The 22460-nt window shown below is 34.7% G+C and overlaps 1 long non-coding RNA gene across 1 annotated transcript; it reads right to left on the minus strand.

The window, feature by feature from the left end:
- LOC136285978 (uncharacterized) lies at window positions 1-6580 on the minus strand. The gene is made up of 3 exons (XR_010719637.1): window positions 6439-6580; window positions 5400-5543; window positions 1-391 (listed from the first exon to the last, which is right to left on the minus strand). It is a non-coding gene; the product is annotated as an uncharacterized lncRNA (long non-coding RNA).
- Between the last annotated feature and the right edge of the window lie 15880 nt (window positions 6581-22460).

Genomic DNA, 22460 nt, shown 5'->3' on the forward strand with positions numbered 1-22460 from the left:
GCTAAAAAAAGTATTTCTCTTTCATATCTTTTATTTAAATTACTTGGTGAAAATAGAAGTGTATTCCAAAATCTATACCAACAGATGGCAAGCCTTTAATATGCCAGGTATGTACTCTGCACCTGTCACATATTTTGCTATAAAAGTATAAGTATTGCTAGTGTACATGTAAATGACTACTTCATCCTCAGATCCATCACCGGCATGTTAGCCATAAGTCACATAGGAGAACAAATGTTTTTCCATAAAAGGAAAAGAACAATTCAGTTGCCACATATTTTTCCTTTAATTATGAGATTCAAACATGCACCATGGTAAAACCTCCCTGACATTTGTTGAATATCTTTTTCCCAACAGGATACTTCTTTATCAGGCTCCAAACAATGGAATTCTGTAATGAGAGGAATTGAGCTTCTTTTAGAAAAATTGTTAGATTTGTTATAAAAGGTAGTTCTACAATTAATAGTGACCCACAAGGGATATTGCTGCATATAAAAATAGATAAAGGTCAGTTTAGGTTCCACAGAAATAATCTGTCTTAGCATTTTTAGTACCAACAGATAATAGGTTTTTCTGAGAATGGTGGGTGAGTTCGAAGCACTTTTATGTTGTTTGGCTATAAAAATGGAGTTCCAAAAGGAAACCTGGACATAAAATGCAAGCAAACACCTTATTAGGCAAGTATTGACATAGGCAACATACCAAGTCCTGGATCACCAAGCAGACCATATGAAGCAGGAGGAAAAATGGTGTGTTTGAAGCATATTTTCTTGTGTGGTACTTCTTCAAGGCTTCAGTCAATTATCTTTCCAAAAGGGAAGTATTGTGTCAAAAACTGTATTTTTTTTAAATGCTTACTCTCTTGATTTTGCTGGATGGTAGTGTTGATAGCATTCATTTCAGCACCTTTGGGTAATTTTGAGGGGTTAGTTTTGTTTATTTGTTCATTTTTTTTTTAAGTATTTTAACAGAAAAGCTCTTTTTTTTCTCATTTTAAGTACTTTCTAAATATTTCTAGTGGTTGCTTTAGAAGTAGTTATATTGACAACCAAGATCAAAGAAATAGTGTAGGCTGGATTCCTGTCCAGTAATATAATTTATAGTGTGTACTCACTGCTCAAAAGTATTTAGTAATCTTTTCTAGGAATTAAACATACACAGAGAAAGAAATGGGTGGACTAACCAGATATCGAGGTTTCTTTTCGACACACTTGCTTCCTTTTTTTTTAAAAATCATAAATACAGTTTTTGGTGTAGCATATTACTCAGTGTTGGTTATATATGTTTGGTATGCATACTTAACCATGAAATAATGACATTAAAAAATATACAAACCACATTTATTGTATGAAATTGGTATCATTTTTCCCCTTGTGATATTTGAGCACTACGAGCAAATAATAAAATGGGATATACAAATTCATCTTTTGTTAGTTTTAAAAGACAATATATGGCAATGTATGTGAAAAAAACTTACTATATTTTACTACTAAAATAGCTATTTATATTTTACTATTAAAATAACTTATTGTAGGAAAAGGTACCAGAATCATGTAGCAGATTCCTATTCTCCCAAAACATTCACTTCATAGCTGAGCTAGGTTAGATTCAGTAAACTATGGGAATGTTTGTCTTTTTTACCCTGACTCAAAATGCTAACTGCCTAATTTAAAGACTCTGTTTTTTTCATGATTTGTCATTTCAGGCTCTAATCAGCCACAGTCATTAAAAATCTCACAGCACTTCCCACGAAAGTAATCAACATGATTTGTTAAGTGCTGACACTGGACTCATTATCACACCAGACACAAATAAAAATAAGAGCAATTTCCAGATTAGGTCTATATGTTCCTATAATTTCCTGTGTTTTATAAATACTCACCAAATTAAACGCAGTCCTAAATTGTAAGGAAAATATTTCAGAAGAAATTGAAGAAAATGGATTTTAGTGTTAAAAAAAGGTATTCTTTCATATCTCAATTATTCAACATGTTGTGAATTGCTGGTATGAAAAGATCGTAAGATTTTTGCCTTTTTATTCACCAGAGTATAGTATTTCAGTAATTTTGATCTCTGAATTTTAAAATACCGTAAAATTTTATTTTACTAATTTCTTTCCTTGTCATTCTAAAGGTAAAGATATTATAGCTGGGCACTCACTACAAATTCCTTGACTGGATATTCATAGGATGAAATGTTCTGAGTCCTTTAAATGTGTGTTCTGTATCATGAGTTCTATTTACTATGTGTCATTCCATTATATTTTTTCTCTTTTCCTTCTATGTCCCTACTTTTAATTTTCTCTTTGCTTTTCTATTAATTAACCCATAGCTTTAATGATTTTTTCAATGATCATGCAAATTACATTCATTTGGTTCTGTTGTTCTAGCAACTGTGCAGCAGTTTTAATTTACTTTATGGTAAGTCATATACTTAAAAACCTTGAGGCTTTTACCACAGATAACTTCTAAAAGGGGTAAGAATATGCAGTCCACATCTTTGGCCTATATAATCCAGTTAATGTAAACCTTGATACCACATTTGATTAGAGACTCTTATTCATTATCTTATTGGTGGAGAAACAACACAGAGGTAGCAGCTGGGAAATTTGCACAAAAAAATGTTCTGTAGCAAATGAGTCCCAGAAATAACCTCATATTCAGAAATACTTATTTAGGTAAATTTATTCTTTTCAGTGGTTTATTCTTTCTCATACAAAATTAATTTAAGGTTTTAACCTAGTAGAAATCAATACTCAGAATACTCTGTTAAACCAGAAATCATTAGATAAGATTTAGATTGAAGTCACAAGGCTCAACCTTTTCTTAATTTTAGAAAATGTTTGTGTCTGCTATTTCTAGCATTATTTCTATACTGCCTTAAGCAGTCAATTGATTAAAAAAAACTCCAAACTAACAAAAAATACCTATGAATCTTGAAATATGAATCAACTCTTTACATCAGTGTGAATTCTCTGATCATTAATGATTCAGTAATTTTCCTTTTTAAGTTTAGCACATTCGTAGTGCACACAGAGGCACATGTGCATCAAGAGCAGTAGACAGCATCTCTTACTTAGCCAGTTCTTTAATCAAATATTTAGCTCGTTATATTAAATAACTATGATTGATATTTGAGAGATACCTGATGTCCTCATTAAAAGAAACAAAATAAGAAAAAAAAGCAACCAAACAAAAAAACCCACCCCCCAAAAAAAACCCAAATAAATAAATAAATAAATAAATAAATAAATAAATAAATAAATAAATAAATAAATAAACCAAAACCAAAACAAACAAACAAACAAACAAAAATCCTGAAAGAAACTGTGAAGATTTTTTGAATCCTAAATACAGGGGTTGGTTCTTAATCCTAAGAATAGTTGATTGCTAAGCACCCTAGATTGGATTGTTCCTTTAAAACCAACAACATTCAGGGATTTCATGTATGAGGCCAGGCATTAGAGTCAGAGGAGTTTATCTCAGGGATTTCATGTTTGAGGCCAGGCACTAGAGTCAGAGAAGCTTATCATCTGTCTCTAAGAAAGATACAGGCCTTTGTTCAGACAAATAGGTCTCCGGAATCCTCAGGGATCTATATAGTTGACCATACATAGGTATTAAGTACTACTGTATGAGATGTAGCCCTCTGTTTCTGAGACATCTTCAAAGGGTCTGCATATTTAATAAGGAATCTCAGAAGGTGATCACACTTTTGAAGTAGCAAGTGAATTGCATTCCAAATGGTATTAGATACTTTAGTGTGGGATGCTGTACTGCTGCATAGAAGTGCCAGTTTCCTATGAGTGCTGGGTCCTGCCTTTCTGGCTCTAGGCAACAGTGTCTAGGCCATCAAACGGTATGAGGTGTCTGTAGCTAAGAACCATGTCCCTGAAGTCAGTTTTCTCCATGTCTAGTAATGAAGAGGGATTCTTCAACTCCATTTTTCTGAGAAACCTCAGTTCCACCTGAGTCCTAAATAGTAATTGACATACTTGGTTGGATCTAGTCTTTAATCAGGGTTTGACACATGATATTACTGTCATTTTAACAGATTCGCAGAATCAACTACTTTCCAGTATCATTATTAGGTATGCTTGGCCTACATTCAAAGTTTTTCACTTTTTAAGTTTTTCCTGTTCATAGATAAAAATCATTGCATGAATTTTCATGTATAATTTCTGTTTAGGAATATTTGCTCATTTTTCATGCTACAATGTTTGTAACTTCATCTATTTAGTATTTATATCTTAAATCCAGAAATGTGGACCATTTGAAAGGTAATCCCACCTTTCTTTTGTTTTCAATTAAAAAAAAAAAAAAGTAGCTATAAATGTTGCCTAAATACATTATAGTAATACTGGACATTATTTTCTGTTCAAATTAAATGTCAGGTTTTGGGAGTTTAATTTTTTTTTCCTAATAATAAGTTCCTTATTGTTGATTAAAAGACACTTTCAAAGATCTGTTGCTTACTAGCATTTCTCTAAATTCAATGGATTTGCTTCTAAATTGTAAAATTAGTTCCTGTATCTAAGAAAAAAAATTATACATTTTTCTTAATGTCTACTCTAAATCCATACTTTAGTGGCCTTGATGTATCTTTGCAACACTAGCATTGAATGTCTTCAGATATGCATATTTTTATAACTTTCTTTAACCTCATTCAAATTGCCCCTGCATGGTTTTGTCCTCTCTTAGGAAACATTATCTCTTGGCCAGTATCCTGGGATATATACAGCTTCTATCCTCAGGGGTCTTCAAGACCCAGATAGATGAAGCCCTAGCAACTAGTGTGACTTCACAAGTTGATTTTGCTTAAAGCAGAGGTTGGTCTAGAGATCACTTTTAACCTGAAGTAGCCAATGTTCTGGTGAATAAGTCAGTGGTCTTGGAAATTGTCTAGTTCTTTTATCAGTAACTTGTCCTAATAGCACATTAAAGAGACTGTAGCCTTCTTTACTGAACTCATAATTCATGAAATGTTTCTTATATTTTTGCACTTCACTTTAAATGACCACCAGAAGCAGACCTATCTGCTACATATTATTTTCCTTATTACATCAGGTCCTATATATTTTACATCGCTTATTTTCTTAAATAGTATTATTCAGGTTTATAAAATGGGTTTATACTTTTTTCATATTTATTAACCAGAATTTTCAGGGACTAAACATGATCAAGCAAGTCTCATGGGACTTCTCTACTGTTTCCTCCCTGTGTTAATATTGGCCATAACATTTTTCAGAATTTTTCAGACTGAAATTTGTCATCCCCAAGTGTTTCCTGATTATAAAATTTAACAATAGAAGATACAGTTGTTATATAATGTATATATAACACAGCTATTATACCCTCAAATTGATGTTCATGCATGTCATTCAGCTCAAAATTACTTACATTGTATTAGAGATGAAGTCAAGATGTGCTCCAAATTTTCTCCTGAATATGTTACAGAAGCTGAGTAGCAGTTCCACTTTTGCAATTTTGTTACCTCCCTTGAATATTTTCAATTCAACCAGGATAATAATTTATATTGTGAAACTGCAGATATAAAGAGAAGGATCATCAGATTTCACATTAACATACTCAGAGGAAAAATCTCATGCAGTGGTTTCAATTTCACCAAAATTCTGTTTGCCAAATTTAGTGTAGTGGTTTGAGTGTCTTTTCTGCTGTGAGATAGGATCAGGAGAGAAGTAAAGCAGGCCCAACTTCAAGGTTACAAAGATAGATTTATTAACACACACTAAAAGAAGAAAATGAGGATCAAAACGAAACTTTCAAAACACTCCTCCTCCTCCCCTCAAGTATTCACTTTCGCACAAACAACGTAAAGACAAAACTCAGAACTCTAGGTCAGTACATCTTATAAAATAGTCTTCTATTCAGTCTTTTTGGAGAGAGAAGTCTCTCCTGATTTGTTGTGTGAACTTTCCACAAGAAAGAACAGCCTACTTGTGACAGCTTTCACAACAGCAGCTGCCTGGGAACTTCTGCAGTTGTGAACCTCCCATATTACATAGCGTTTCCTGTGTGGCTACATGTGAGCCATGGACTCATGCATATTGAGGTGTCATTTTAAAGATGAACAACTCTAAAGGCAAAGGATTCTTCATCTCAGGGAACAGACATATCTTTTCACTTCTTCACTGGCACAGGGAGCTCCTCATCTCTCTCTCTCACTGTTCAAACATCTCATGGGATCACAAGATCACAGCTTCTAATTCAATATTCACTGAGTCAATCACAAATACCTTTGCTCAAAACCACAAATCTGAATAATCATTTTCCCCAATTCACATTGTCCACGATTTAAAAGAATATTCTAACATATTCATATTATAGTCTGTTATCACAACTAATAGGAGACTTTCAGGCTAGAACCAAGGCAACTTGTCATCTCTTCCACCTAAGGGGTCACTCTTCCTTCACTTACTTTGATATCTTCATACTGTCTTTTTAAATACGTTCCACTCTGATTGTTTCTCTCCCTCAGAGAAGGTTTAGGACTTTGGAAGCTTCAGGCCAGGCGTGGCAGGCCAGGCCTGGCCTGGCCTGGCTGCCACACAGCCAGTGTTACCTGCTGGAAGCTGGAAGGAGCATTTTCCTGGGGTGCTTCCAATTTTTATGCCTGTGTTCCCGGAGGTGGGTCAACTTCCTAACTGGTCAATCCAGCTGTCAACTTCAAAGCAAGTAACTAATTGGTTCTTGCTATCCCTGCTAAACCAGCACACCTTGTCACTCTCTTTGAAGCCACAAACTCTTATTTAGTTGCAAACTGTGGTGGTTACATAGAAAACAGGGAGGGACCACTGAGCACATGTACAAACAGAAGCCAGGAAATGGGCAGCAGTGTTGCTGCTTCTTCCCAAGAAGTAGTAGTTGCCTTCTTCTTCCCAGGTTGCTGTGGAAAGGAACAAGAATCTGTAGTTTTCTTTCCACTGATATATCACAAAGTGATACGATAATATTTGATAAACATGGTTCTCACTAGAATAAGGAGAAATTATGTTTTCTACTCATATAATTTGACATCAGTCAGTGCTAGCAGTAAAATGTGATATTAGGGGTTTTTTTTTCCTTTTTTTGTTTGGTTGTTTTTTTTTTTTTTTTTTTTTTTTTTTACTTTTATTTGACTACTGAGGCAAACATCTCCATTCACATTACTCTGTAGATTTTATTTTAGTCAGTGCCCTTTTCCTATTCCTTTATTTTTTTTACATTTGCACCTTGTTCTTGCTAATTAAACTTCATACAGTTGCTATAAAAGAAAGAAAGATTAAACTCCAAGCATACTCAGAGGTTTCCCATAGGAAAATATAAAAAGAAGAAAAAAAGTAACTTTATCTGTCACATCAGAAGCTTTAAAGAAGTCTAGACATTTTATAATTCCCATGCACTCTTAATCTACTTTGTGCATATTACACACTTAGACTTTTCTAAATTTATTGTAATTAGACCTATGTACTACAAAGGAACTTCTCATATTGCTCCTACCTAATCTCTAATTTATATGCAGAAAAGCAAAGCTAAATAGTTTAGGATTTTCACATTTAATGCTCTTTTTACCTAATCAAATTATACAGCTTCCTTCCCTGTGGTTTGCACTTTTTTTTTTTTTTTTTTTTAATAATAAATCAGCATAGTCTTAGGTGGGCATTAATGCTACTTCTGTAACCTTTCTCTTTTCACTAAGTATTCTCTGGGGACACAATAAATCATCACTCAGAAATAAATGTTGCATGAGTAGCCCCTTATAAATAATAAGTTTATAGTTGAAGAACCAGTGAATCCAAATTATGTTTAAATGAAATTGCACACACTTTATGTTTTCCTCCATTCTTTTCTCAAAAGATATTTTGGCTTCACAGGCAGAGGGAGATGTGTCTAAATAAAACTGGATTAAACTAGTGAACTCCTTCACAGAATTGAGGTTTTGTCACAAGAATTGGTTCTGATGGTCCAAGAGGCTGATTTAAACTTTAGTTTTCTCAACACTGCATATCCCACTGAATAATTTAAACAAAATATCACCCTTCAGCAACTCACACAATCATTTAGTAGAAGGTATAATTTCCTGCTGACTGTTAGGTTTTAATAGCTACTGACATGAATTCTCAAAACTGCAGTTAATCTCGTTTCTTTATCTTAGAATATTACCCTCAGCAACATATGGTACAGTGTCTTTAAAGAGAACTATTAGTCTGAAAACAAATAAATAAGCCAAAGGTAATAATTAATTAATTACTTTTTTGCTTTTAAAAAATTGTAATGTTTTTCATTGGCTTCAAATATTTGGTGCTCCCTGATTAGACTGAACTTTTTTGTTTTGTTTTGTTTTCTCTTCTGAAAACACTAACAAAATTAATACTATGTTTAGACATTTTGTCTTCTCAAATTAGTGGTTAAATTTTATGTGCAAAATATTGAGTTCCTGATCTATTTTTTTTTCAGAGAGAGAATTTTAAAAAGACCATTATCAAGTCGTCATCTGTCATCTTTCCCATATGTATAATTTGACATTTTCTCTTCAGTGTTATATTTGGGCTTCTTTCTTTGTTCACTGCTTATGTTAATGGCCTTCAGAAAGATAACTAAGATATTTAAAGAACATTTACTTTATGGAAAATGGCTCAAGACCATTTTCCTATGAATTTGTAGAATTTGAAGGGTTAAACAAGAACACAGTAGAGAATGAAAGCTTGCCTGTCAGAAAACATATGAAGAAACAGGAAACAAAAGCATGAGTTTAGTTCATACTGTCTAATTGAACACATTTTTAATTATCATGCCAACTACATAACAGCTGAATAAATGAAGGAACAACAGAGGCAAAGCATTATGAGCTGTCTGCAAAGAAGTCAGGAGTGATGTTGTGTCTGAGAAGAGTAAGGAGAGGGTGATTTTAGATTTCTTCTAATTTCTAATTAATGTTTCTGTGTTTGATTGGCAGTAAATTAAATTAGTTTCCCCAGGTCAAGTCAATTTTGCCTATGACAGTAATCAGAGAGTGATCTCTCTCTCTTTATCTCAACCCATGAGCTTTATGTCATATTTTTCTCCCCTGTCCTGCTGAGGAGGGAGAATGATAGAGAACCTTAGTGGGTACCTGTCAGTCAGCCAGGGTCACATCACCACACTTGCAGATGAAACAAACCTCAGAGAAATTGTTGATACACCAAGTAGGTTGGATGCAATTTAGAGGGCCCTCATCAAGATGGAGAACTGCATAGACAGGAATCTCACAAAATTCAGCAAAGGACAAGAGGAAGATTTTCATCTTGGCAGAAGTAATCCCATGCACAAACTCATGATGGGTAACATATCTGTTAAAAAGAAGCTTTACATTGAAGGATATGGTACTCCTTGTGGACTGTATGTTGACCAGGATCCAGGAACATGCCATTGCTGCCACAAAGATCAGCAGCCTCCTCGGCTGCATTAAGAGGAATGTTGCCCACAAGGAGATGATCCTTACTCTTTTCTCTTTTCTGAAGAGGCCCCATCTGGAGTGTTGGGTTCAAATTTAAGTTCCACTGTACAAAAGGGGCATGGACACATTGAATTATGACCATGACCAGCAAAGGTCTTGGTTACTCACAGGGAGAGGATTAAGTGTCTAGAGCATCTTTCATAGATGGAGATGCTAAGTGAGGTAGAACTCAACTTGGAGAAGAGAAGGCTCAGTGAGATCTTTTTCATGTGCATTAATACTTGATAGAAAATGAATAAAGAATACAGAGACACACTTTTTTCAGTGATATCCAGTGATGGGACAAGAGGCAAGGGGCCCAAATTAAAACACATGAATTCTCACATGTACACAAGGAAACACTTTTGAGTGTGCATTTTTGAGTGTTCAAGTGGTTGCATGCTGGAACAGGTTTCCCAGAGAAATTGTGGAGTTTCCACCTGGCAAGATACTGAAAATGTGACTGCAATGTACCATGAATAACCAACTCAAGTAAGCAGGGGTTTTGGACTAGTGCCATGGATTCACCCCAGCTAGCAATGAAATGCCACCCAGCCACCTGCTCATTCCCTCACCAGCATTATCAGGGAAAGAATTAGTAGGATAAAAGGTAGAAAACTCATGGGTTGAGATAAAGACAGGCAATAGGAAAAGCAAAAGCTATGCACACAAGAAAAAAACCCAAAGAATTAATTTACTGCTTCCCATGAGCAGGCAGGTGTTCAGCCATCACCAGGAGAACAGGGCCCCATCACATGTACTGGTGACTTTGGAAGACAAATGCTATCACTCTGCCTTCTTTCATCTTTTTTACCAGCTTTATATATTGAGCATGATGCCATATGTTCTGGAATATCCCTTTGGTTACTTTGGGTCACCTGTTCTGGCTGTATTTCCTCCCAGCCTTCTGTGCATCTCCAATTTCCTTGCCAGCATGGCAGCATGAAAAGTAGAAAAGGCCTTGACTGTGTATAAGCCCTGCTCAGCAATAATGAAAGCATCTCTATATCATTAACCCTGTGTTCAGTACAAATCCAAAACACAGCCCTGTATGAGACATTGGGAAGGCAAATAATTCTACCCCAGCCAAAACCAGTGCAACTAGGCAATCTCAAGAGATACCTTCCATCCCTAACTCTTCCGTGATTGTGCGAGTTTTCACTCTTGGCACGTAAGTTTATGATGTTTTCATATTTGCTCTGAGTTTTCCTGTAAAGTGAAGGAGAAATCTACTATCCTTCATTGACAGTCAGGATGCAATCTTGACGACTTTCTTTCTCTTTACAGACTATTTAGGGAACTTTTGCACCATCAGAGAAAAAGTAGTCTACTTGAGAGATAAAAGGCTAGGAATTGAACACCCTATAGGGGGAGAAGATCTCTTTCCTAGATCATAGTGCAAAGTCATTCTAGAGTCTTTGGAGGAGAAGCCAAAGCTTCGTGACACCTTCCTCCTTTGACATCTTCATAGTTGGATATTCAGTAAACCAGATTCAAAAACAAAGGATTAGGAGGTAGTCTTGGTGGGCTACACCGTCACCTATAATTTACAATAGTTGTGGACTTATAGGGGTTTGGGTTATAGGGGAAAATCTCTTGAGCCTGCTAAGTATATAGATCAGATGAGTTTCACTTCTTAAGTGACAATATTGATATCTTATCTGAAATCACTACTGCTGAGATCTCTGTGCTTTACTATCATTCCATACAAAAGTACAGGCTTAACCAGAATATTACCCTCCAATATTACCAGAATTTTGCCCTCCAAAAGCATGAATCTTATAAATTTCAAGGATCAAATTCAAACTAGGTGATGCAAGGACTGCATAATAAAAAAGGTTCATTAGCAATTTCAAAGGTCAACATTTAATCTAAAATTGAGATACAGTTTTACTCACTGTTTAAACAAAACGGTATCTGTGTGAGTGGTAATGTTTTAGGAACATCAAAAAAGTAATTTAATTACTTTATTATGTGAAGTAGCTTATAATATTAAAATCCACACCTAAGTACAAGACCTTCTGTGAGTCATATTCCAAAATGCTTTAGAAAGATTACTATTTAAACAAACATCACGGGATGTTTTTGCTATACATTGAAGATGTAGTCAGTGATGTAACTCACAAGATGCCTATGCCTAATATGAACAGATTCTTTCAATGCACCCAGCATACCAGTCAAATTTTATATCCTCCAGCTTAGTATGTATTCAAAATACATGCTGAAGCTGAAACACATCCTTAAAAAACATCTCTGTGCCATGCCTCTACAACTAAAATGCAGAAATTAGGGGGCTTTTTAAAATACAGAACATCTATATACTTCTGTGTCATACCTAGGTTCTTGGTCCACAGCCATGAATTTAGATAAAGGGAAAAGGTACCCCTTACTAACAGTTAAACTCCACTTCTGCCTTATCAATGTGTGAGTACTTTTCACACTTTGCTTCATTCTGCTTCAAAGGCATATCCTATTTTTGGTATTGACCTCATGGTTACAGTGTAAAGAAATGTATCTGTAGTGTAAAATCTGCTACCTGTAAGTCACAGACTTTTTAAAAGATTGTGCAAGATGACAAATAGTGATATATTAAAATGAAAATTAAAATCTGTATCTTGATAAGATTATCAGACTTAGAAAATAACACTTTTAAAAAATTATATTTCAAAGTTACTTTCTATACTTTGGCAAATACTTGACAAGAGAAATGCTTTTATTTTCATATATTTATTTTACTGGAATTATTTAAAAGATTTGCACAGTAGCATGACATCCCTAAAATAAATATTCAGTAGTAATATTCATATTCATATGAATAGGTAAGAGTTACAAACAGAAAACATATAATATTTTAGTTGGAGTGGGGTTGTGTACAGCAAGCATAAATCTGATTATTATTACTTAATATGATAAAATGTGCAACTCCAAAATGAAATAGAAGCTTTAGAATTGGGATTTTAGTACCTAACTTTAATGTAGCTATTCCCTGCAGGAATTCAAAGCCCAGTCCCTAATGGATCACTTCATTTACTCTTATCCCACTGCCCTCCCCCACCACCTTCTAGTGTTACTTGAAATGCCCTAGGGTATCTGAGACATCTCTGAGACTAACATGAAATATTTGATTTACAAGATAACTCTGCCTTTCTAGAGGAGTAGCTGAAAATATGCGGACTATCTGAATGTAGTTCAAATGGCACGAATCCAGTGTTTAGGCAACTGAATCAGAGTCCAGGCTATATTACTACCATAGCACAAAGGCTATGCAATTAGGATTTCGTAAGCCTTATAAAATTAAATCTTTAGTATCTGTGGGGGATACCCAAAATTTCCTCTCTTACTTCTCCATATGATCTTCTACAGGTCTTGAGAATAATTTCCTGCTTCGCGTGTATTTCTCAAATACCTTGTAGCATTTCAGATGGAGTGGTGGTGGTGTTTAACCCCAGCTAGCCCCTAAGCCTTACACAGACACTTCCTCCTCTCACTCTGGTGAGGGATAGAATCGGAAGGGTAAAAAATGAGGAAATTTATGAATTGAGATGAAGACAGTTTAATAGGTTAAGCAAAAACTGTATGGACAAAGTTAAATAAGGAATTTATTCATTAGTTTCTGCCAGCATGCAGATGTTTATCCACTTCCAGGAAAGCAAAAATTTGATGTAGCCTAGGCAAAACCAGCACAACTGGTCATGTTTACACAATTGCACCAAGTTTAGAAAGAAGGTGTCTCTCACAAGATGAAGCAGCCTGGAAAAAGGTATAGTGGGTGCTGCCCCTTGAAAAAAAAACTCACTGGCCTTGATTTAGTAAACGAAACATGAATTTTGGCTGGATTGTAAGAGGTCCGTGTCTAAGATCAAAACTGGAAGACATGAAAGAGCTGGGGGACCTATATCCTTCTGAGCTGGTAAGTGGAGAGTCAAATCAAGTATCCTAAGAACTCTGAAACAATACCTAGATCCACCTGTTTGAGCCACTGAATTCGGTCTTCTAGCTGTGAGACTTTCAAGGACCAGATACCCATCCTTTGCATGAACTTATGGTAATTGGCAAGTGTCTGGCTTAACATTCTAAGCAAAACCAGGAATTAGAACTTACTAAATTTCCTTAGACTGGATGAGAATTATATTCTGTAATATTTGCATTATAAAAAGTGGATGCTGCTGGAAGATCATAATTTTTTATCTTGTATGATTAAAGTACTTGCAGAGTTGAGTTTTAAGGTGCTATACTTTAGGCATAGGACAAATATCAACCTATCAATGTATCTAATCTACTTTTATTTAAATCTTATTCTAATTTGAAATAATTGTCTCTTTTTTTAAGTCAAATTTAAAAAAAAAATAAAAAAAGCATGTGGCACACATAGACCTGTGTTTGTGTTTTACAGAAATAGTCACTTCAGTCATCAATGCCTATAATTAAACTGATTTGTTGCCTGTGGTTAATGATTTCTTTCCATTAGAAATCTTTCTTTGGGTATCAGAAATGATCCAAAGTTTTGGGGGTTTGGGGGGGAGGGGGGTCCCTTTTCTGAGTTTATTCCACAAATAATTATGACAATTTTTTTTTTTTTTATGTAAATAGATTTTTTTACTTAAGCAAATCTAGAATCTCAATTATTGGGACGTGGAGCTTGACATTTGGTAAGAAACTCCCGAGCATTAGCACTTTGCTGATAATACCTGACTGATATCCAATCATTTAGTTGAGGACTGCAATAAGTTTTTTTTTTTTTTTTTAATTTTGGTAGCTAATTTAGGAATCTTAATATAATTTTATTCTTTTTTTTTCATATAATGATGAAATTATCTTGTCTTGCACAGGTAGCAGAAGTGAGGACCATTCATATAGCTAACTACATAGTCAACTATGACACTATTGTAAGCAATATTCTGATAAGACATTAGAGAAAAATCTGGATTACTCATTCATTCTATGAACCAGTAAAATAATTGATCTTTAAAAAAGTATTTTAAGGGTACTTTTTTCAGTATAATTTTTTTTTTTCATAATCTGAATTTGGACCATATGTGAAGATACATGCTATAGAAGATCATCTGTCCTTTTTATGCCTAATCCATTATTAAATCTTGCAGTGAAGATCTTGTTATCCTTGTTAAGAGGTTAAAGAGAATATGTAATAGAAAAAGAAATGCCACTGATCATTGGCAATAAAAAGTTTTAATGAGAAAAATCCCTCTGAAGTGTTCCTTTAGACCTCTCTAAATATTCAGAATAACCCAAAAAACCAGAATTTTTAAAGATCAAGGAGGGCTTTACTACTTTAAGGTGATCTATTGTAAATGCACACACAGGAGATATTGTATCTTACTGTATACTTTTTCCAAGGCAATTTAAAATTCATAGATAATGTTTATTTCCTATCCAAGGAAAGAAAATTTCAAGGAAAGAAACAGCTGTGCTGTACTATTCCAAGTGTAACCTTTCCGTTTAGGGTTCATCAGACATTCATCAGTCTTTAACCAACTACTTCCTAAATAGCATATTAATTTCATAATTACAATGTGGTCTAATTTCCATGTTAGTGGGGATAGAGGGACTGAGACTTACAATTTTTCATATTAATTTTACTATTTTGATAATCTGTACCAGGTGGATGAACAATTATATTAAAAAAAAAAAAAAAAAAAAAAGGTTTTCTTGGCTTTTAGCCAATATATGTTTTCAAATAAATGTTCTTAAAATATACAACTCCTTCAGTTCTGGATTGGTGAACATGAAATACAAATCATGACCTGCACATTTTATTAGGACAGATCAAGAATTTAAATCTGGACTAAGAATAAAGATTCTTTAATTTTCAGGTTTGCAGAAATTTTCATATAATCCTGATTGATGTCAGTATCTTATCAGCATAGGGGAAAGAATGAAATATGTTTTAATATACATGATTAGAAAGATTTAATATATCATAAAAGATAAAATATGAAACTAAATTTAAAAAGAAAAAGATTTACCGCATTCATAAAAATGTTCACAAATGCACGGCAAAGAACCTTTGGAACAACAAGCTAATGGAAATAGCTGAATCTGCAGGAAAACAATCTTAATATCAATGGAAAATCACAAAATGAGAAAGGGAACATAAATTGTAAGTAATGTATGTTTTTTATTTGAAAGATTTGTCCAAACTTGGCAAAATGACATCTAACATGAATACAAAGGTCACAAAAAAGAAGGCAGGAAAATTATTATATTTTCACAGTAATCAAAGTAAAGTGCATCTTTCTGTGGTGTGTGTTTATTTTAATAATCACTGTTGGAACTCGGTTCTGCTTTCTAACTTTCTATCCCCGCTAGCATGAAAGGGAAGAAAATCTTAGGACTCCTATTTGTAAAAAAATCCATTTGACTCCATATTTCTTTTATATTTCAATGCACCCGTATTTTTTTTTTTTTAATAGTATTTTATCTTCTACAGACAACTTCTGATTTTTTGAGTTAAAATGGATGGACAAGAAAGAGTCAACACTGGTAAAGCCAAAAGGATTTGGTATGCAAATTCTGAAACAAGCGTATAATGCATTCATTTTTGCAAACCTTGTGTAGCACAAAGAACAAGATCTGAGAAGAAAAATATTGAAGTTGTGCCATGAAATTCTTTAACTTCCCTGAATGCTGGAACCTGGTTAATTCACCACCTTGGTGATGTACCACTGGACAATGGAGAGTTATGGACATGCAGTGTGAATACCTAATCACTAAAATTAAATAACATACTTGTGAATTATCCAAAATGTGTATTAACCTAAATTTAAGAAATTCTGCATTCTCCAAGGTTTGTGTACTTCCCCCTTAAGCCAGGAGATGTTATGTGTTTCTACAAAGCTTGTTTTATTGACTGCTTTGATCATCACAGCCACAAGAGCATTACTACAGAGAAATCCGGAATATTTAATATTAGAACCATAGAAAAGATTATTTTGGGAGGGATATCCAGAGAACATTTACTTCAAATTCTGCTCAAAATAGATCCAATTGGCTAAGGTTACCCAAGGCTTTGTCCAGTCAAGTCTTGATTACTTCCAAGGGCAGACATAGAACAAATTCCCTGGGTAACTTGTTCTAGTTTTGGTTGATATTCATGGTAATTTTTGTTCCCTATTTTAATCAGAATTTATTTTATGTGTCTTGACCTGCTGTCATATCTGGCTTCATCTTTTTAATGCCATCCTGTCATCACTGCACATACCGTACTTAATATTTAAAATTTATATCATTTATATTGTAAAGGAGGTGTGAGTACAGGGCAGCATGAAATTGATGCCATAGGGTTCTCACTGACAGCTGCGGCTCAAGGTGTCACAGATCTCTGCTTTGGCTACATTTGTTGTGATCCAAATGTGCATCCCTGAGCCATTCTATTACTGTCTCAACCATTATGCCTCTGATGGTCTCTGATAGTGTGTACTTGTCTGCTGTACTTTGTTACGTTGCTGTTAACATGTCACAAAATATTTAGGAATTTCAGCTCTGCATAGTTATTGTCACTGACAGTTCAGGTCTTTCTACCTCTCCGCTGGTCCTTGTCACATTATTGTCATCAATCGCATGAATGCAGCCCATTCCTGCCCTTCTTCACTGACTGACCACAACCTGGATCTCATGCTCCTTTAGTGTCTGAAGTGCACATAGGGTATGTTGCTCTTTTTATTATGCTCTGCGTGCTCAGAGAATAGAAGGACCTTAGGCATTAACAGGATTGCTTTGTAGTATTTTTATGTCAGTGCTGTCTCAAGCCTCTCTTGATGGCTGTACATCACCTCCATATGTTCAACTGTAGATTTTCTTACTGATTTCATATCAGTACAACACATTTTTTCCTTTTTATTTTTTTCCACAGATTAGTACATTTTTCCGGACAATTTTATGCAATGTATTAAATTAAGAGAGTACAGATTTAAAGACTGGTCACCTAAACATTAAACTCATTCTCCACCCAGGGAACCATTTTTCTATTAAACTGTTTCCTTCTCTTCTATATTTTACAAAACTATGCTGTTTTACTGCTGTGCATTTCGTGGCCGGTATATAAAAGTACTTCCTTTGTCTTTTTTTAGGTTTCTAATTTGTTCACCAGAAGCAGCAGAATGAGTTACTTTGTATAATATCAGAGGCCTCTTAGTATTTTTTGCTGTTTATCGGCTGTTGATACAGCACATAAGGTCTGAATTCAAAATCTGAAATTAAAAAACAAAGAAAAACATACTTATGAACTATTCAAGCCTTACGTGTAATTTCTGGCTCCTATTAGAAATAAAATTTAGGTAGGTTTCGACTTTATGTTTATTGACAGTCAAGTTATATGAAGTTTTTCAGTCACATATTAAGATCTTAATTTTCCAGGTTTATCAGTTAATCAGCTGTTTCTGAACCCTTCATTCCATCATGTAGAAATTGTATTAGACAAATGAAAAAGAAGTCCCGTAAATATTCAAAGCTGTAGTATAGTGAAGAGCCTCATAGAGAAAGTTACAGAAGGAATGGAAGTATATGTGGACAACAAATGAGTATATGTGTAGAAATCATGAGGATCTGTGGGCACACAGGAGAATTTAATGAACATGAACTTTTTTGCATACTAAAAATTTAGCCCTTTAACATTTTGGGTTAAGTGAAGGAACACTGCATGGAGAAGTGAAACAGAAAAATAAGATCTGTCAAGCCATATTTTTTTGTCAAGAGGCATGCTAGACAATGACACCTGGGTGTAAGTACTGTCAGTTCACATCAGCCTGATGTTGGTTGGCTCAAAAAACTGTTCAACTGCTGAAGGCAGAGCTGCACTTGCAGACTCTTCATGCATCTATCAGATAAAAAAAACCCTCTTCTTTAAATAAAACAAACAAAACTCTTAGTAGAAGGGAATCAAGCAAATGGTTGATCTCACAAAATCAACAAAACTTCTGGGTTTTTTTGTTTTTCTTTTAACTGTGCTACCCAGATGTTGACAGTACAGTAGTCTCAAAGCTCTTTTAGCCATTCTTCTACGGGCCATTTAACTCCTGATCTCAGCTGACACACATTTACTTTATTGTATTTTTGTGCATGAAGCATAATTGGAGTAAAAACCTGGAAATTCTAAGCTATCAGTGAAATTAGTGGACACCTGGTCAATATAGCTAGAGGGGTCTGGGGAGCTATTCAGCTCACTGATAATTTATATATTGACAACATTTTAAATTGATGGGTCCCTTCTAATTCAGCTTATTCTATGATTCTGTGATACTCTAAACTTTATGATCTAGAGCTGTGTTTCAACCTTGGTATCATCACACCACAGCTTCTTTTTTCCTATTATTGACCAATGAAGTCATTGGCAGCAATTGTATTATTTGAAGTGGAATGAAGTAATTTACGTCAATCCCATCATATTTCTCACATTCCTTTAGAAATATACACCTAAAAAACTACCTCATTCCCCTGCTGCTCAGGGTTACTGTGTGTCTTTTAAATTTTATTTTTATTCTGTTTTTTTTAGGTTTGGAATCCCAAATATGCATGAGCCATCTTCAAATTTCTCTCAACTGTGAGTTCAGTTTAGGGGCTTTATGGCTGAGAGAAGAAAAGATATGCACAAAATCACACCCTGAGTATTCAGTTGAGAATTTCTTGCTGCATTTATAGGATAATTAGTGATAAATCTACCATGTAGGTATAATTTACTAAGCACAGTAGCACTTTTCTTGAAACTCCTGGATAAAAAAGTTTCTTAAAAGAAGAGAGATGTGACTATAAGAAAAAAAAAAAAAAGTATCATATTTTGCTAATCTAACAGTGCCCAATAACTTTTTGGGCCTTATGTTCCTTGTACTTGACATTTACGTTTTATCAATTATATAATTCTGATCTTTTACCACTGTAATTTGCCACTGGCTATCATTTTCTACCCTTTTAAACAGGTTTGTTTATTTTTGTTCCTAAAATGCCTTTCTGTAATTCAGAAAGGCTTCTTCTAACTCTAAAGTTATTTTATTCCCTTACACTTCCTTTTAAGTTATCAGATATTTACTCCATAATAATATCAGATTCATTCATATTATGTCTTCATAGATAACTTCTTTGGGTATATATCAGCGATTGATGGAGAGACGGGAACTCCGATTTGGTGATCAGAATTCAATTTTACTCAGGTTTTCCAAGACCTTATATACCATTTCAGTAAGGTTAATCATTTCTACTACAATAATTAGGTTAAAAGATCATACAAGCAACTTATGCATTTTACAACATCTTTATCATAGGGGGTTGATTGAATCTCTTCCCTTAAGCAGGTTTAATCACATCTTCTCACAATCTCAAAGTTCTGTTTGTCCTTGCCATGGCATCCTAGTCATCAGACTAGCTATGGTAATTGAGTCTGTCTTACTCTCTGTCTTGTGTATTCCCACAGGTACACAAACAGTTTATTACATTTATTAGGAATGTTAAGGTAATTACCTAATAGGTTAATAATTGGGCTGGGTTAAGTTAGATAAATAAGTTGGATTATATAAATAGGAAGTGATGTGAACTGAAAAGTTGGGCACAATTCCCAGCTGGAGCCCAATCACCTGTGGTACACCCCAGGGCTTAAAAAATGGATCAAGAGAGCATCCTCAGGAAGTTCAGAGATTATACAAATGTGGGAGGAGTAGTTGATACAACAGATGTGTATTCCCCCATTCAGACAAACCTCAACAAAATAGAAAATTGGGTGGATAGGAACCTCATGAAGGGATATACAAAGTCCTGTACTAAGTTCACCCTGGAGCCTAACTGACTGGAAATTCTCTGTGCAGAGGGGACCTGATGGTCCCATTGGATAGCAAGCTGACCAGGATCCAGCAACATGCCCACGCTGCCAAGGTCAACAGTCTCATTGGCTGCATCAATAGGAATCTTGACAGGAGGGAGATGATCCTGTTATTAGGTTCCACAGTACAACAGAGACATGGACATAGTGGAGAGCAAGTCCAGCGTCTGAAGATGGTAAAGGGTCTGGAGTATCTTTTATATGAGGGGATGGGGTGGAACAGCTCAGCCTTGAAAAGAGAAGGCTCAGTGGAATCTTATTCATGTGCATTAATACTTGATGGGAGATGCTACTTCATAGAAGTAGGGGTTTTTATTTTAATAAAATAATATATAAATATATATTCATGGTTCCATCTGTATAAATTCATGCACACTATTGTTATAAAAAATGTTGAGCTCTGGGAAAGCTATTTATTCTAAACTTGTATGACTAAGATCAAGTGTGTCATACTGCTGTTCTAACTTATTTCTGCCACTTTGTCTTTGGTCAGTGAACTAGTGCAAGACAGTTCACTAAGACAAGGAACCACTTAGAAAGAAGACACAAATGCAATCACAGAGTTTAATACAAAATCAAAACTTTTTATTGTAGCTTCTCACAGTAACACACCTATTCCTGCAAGTTTTCTTACCACCTGCTTAGACCAAACTATGGTAAGCATCCCTCTTCTCCCTTAATAACCTACTGTGTATGGGAATAAGTACATAGAGCTTGCTTTCCATTAAGTTTGTTGAAAAGAAGTCTCAGGAAGACATTTTGTTTCTCTAAGAAAAGAAATTAGTAAAACAGCAATAGGAAAATAGTAGATAATTCCAGTAACACCACATAGAGGCAACTCCAAGCTATTACCACTGATTTTGATTTTTGCATGCAGAGCTATCCTGTAACAATATCACCAGATGGAATCTAAAAATCATTCCTTGGTCATAAGTAATGACTGGTGCCCAAGAAAACTATTACAGTGCAATGAAAGAGCATCATTCTCACTCAGTGGGTGTAGAGAAAGGTCTAGCTTTTGCTCTCTAGTAACAGAAGCTCAGAAGCACTTTTCAGAAAGCTTACTGTAAACAGAGCCAAAAGTTAATAAATTGTGCCAAGGTGTAAAAGAAGATATTTGGGGAAATTGGATTACTTTATTGTAAAGAGTAACATTAGCATGCTACTGTTGAAATTCTGGAAATGTAGAAAGAAATATTTATATCACTCATATCTCTTATTCCTATTTAATGGGAGCTAGAAAGTAACTTTTTAACAACACAGAATAAAATCCACTTTTTTCAGTTGAAATTATTTACTGATTTTTTTTTCTAATTTACATATGATGTAAATACTTTTCTACACTGAAATCAACTCTCAACATTCTTTATTATAGAAATAAAGACATTTTGTGTCACAGTGTTGGGTTTTGAAAGCATCAGATAAAAAAAGTTACAAAGAAATTTGACATAGCCATTTAAAACCTAATCCAAATTAAGACAGAGTCCCAGTTAGAAACTGAATCCAGGATACAAACTCAAAAAAAAAATAATCTCAGTTTTATCTCTAAATCTATTCTGCTGCCTTAGGACGTACATTTTCTCATGAAGTTATCCAGGACACAGGAACTGACGTTACTGAAGATGCAGCTTTTCCTCTACTGACTCAAAAGCTTTCTAGATAATCTGTGCTGACTGCTCTCACTTGTAGCCTCTTGGTTTGCAGAGAACAGGTATTCCAGTATCTAGTAACCGGACTACTGTCAGTGATGAACAGAACTAATCTCAGAGAGATCATATGTAATCATAATAAAAACATTGTTGCTGTCTGATTTTTGATCATTAAACCTACTTAGCTGCAGAATATTTACTCTGGAGATCAAATATCTAGGCTTTAAGCAGGTTTCAGACTAAGTAGTTTGAAAAATCATTTCCCGGAGGCCAAGAAAAAAAGTTAACAACCAGAAAGTGGATTGTCAGGGATGAATATGCTTTCTGACTCTCCAGTTGAAATGGACCCTAAGCATAAAAGGAATACAAAAATTCAAGGCCTCTGTAAAAATATGCTAGAGAATGGAAGTGGGATGTTACTATCATGTCTGAATTCTTCTTTCCACTAAATAATAATTAATGATGGAACAGATCAGTAACATGAACTCCACATTCTACGCAACTTTCAGTGCTGT

The sequence above is a fragment of the Chamaea fasciata genome, unplaced genomic scaffold (assembly GCF_029207755.1).
Source record: "Chamaea fasciata isolate MVZ Bird 193981 ecotype frontalis unplaced genomic scaffold, bChaFas1.0.hap1 SCAF_2, whole genome shotgun sequence".
In the NCBI taxonomy this organism is placed as follows: Eukaryota; Metazoa; Chordata; class Aves; order Passeriformes; family Sylviidae; genus Chamaea; species Chamaea fasciata.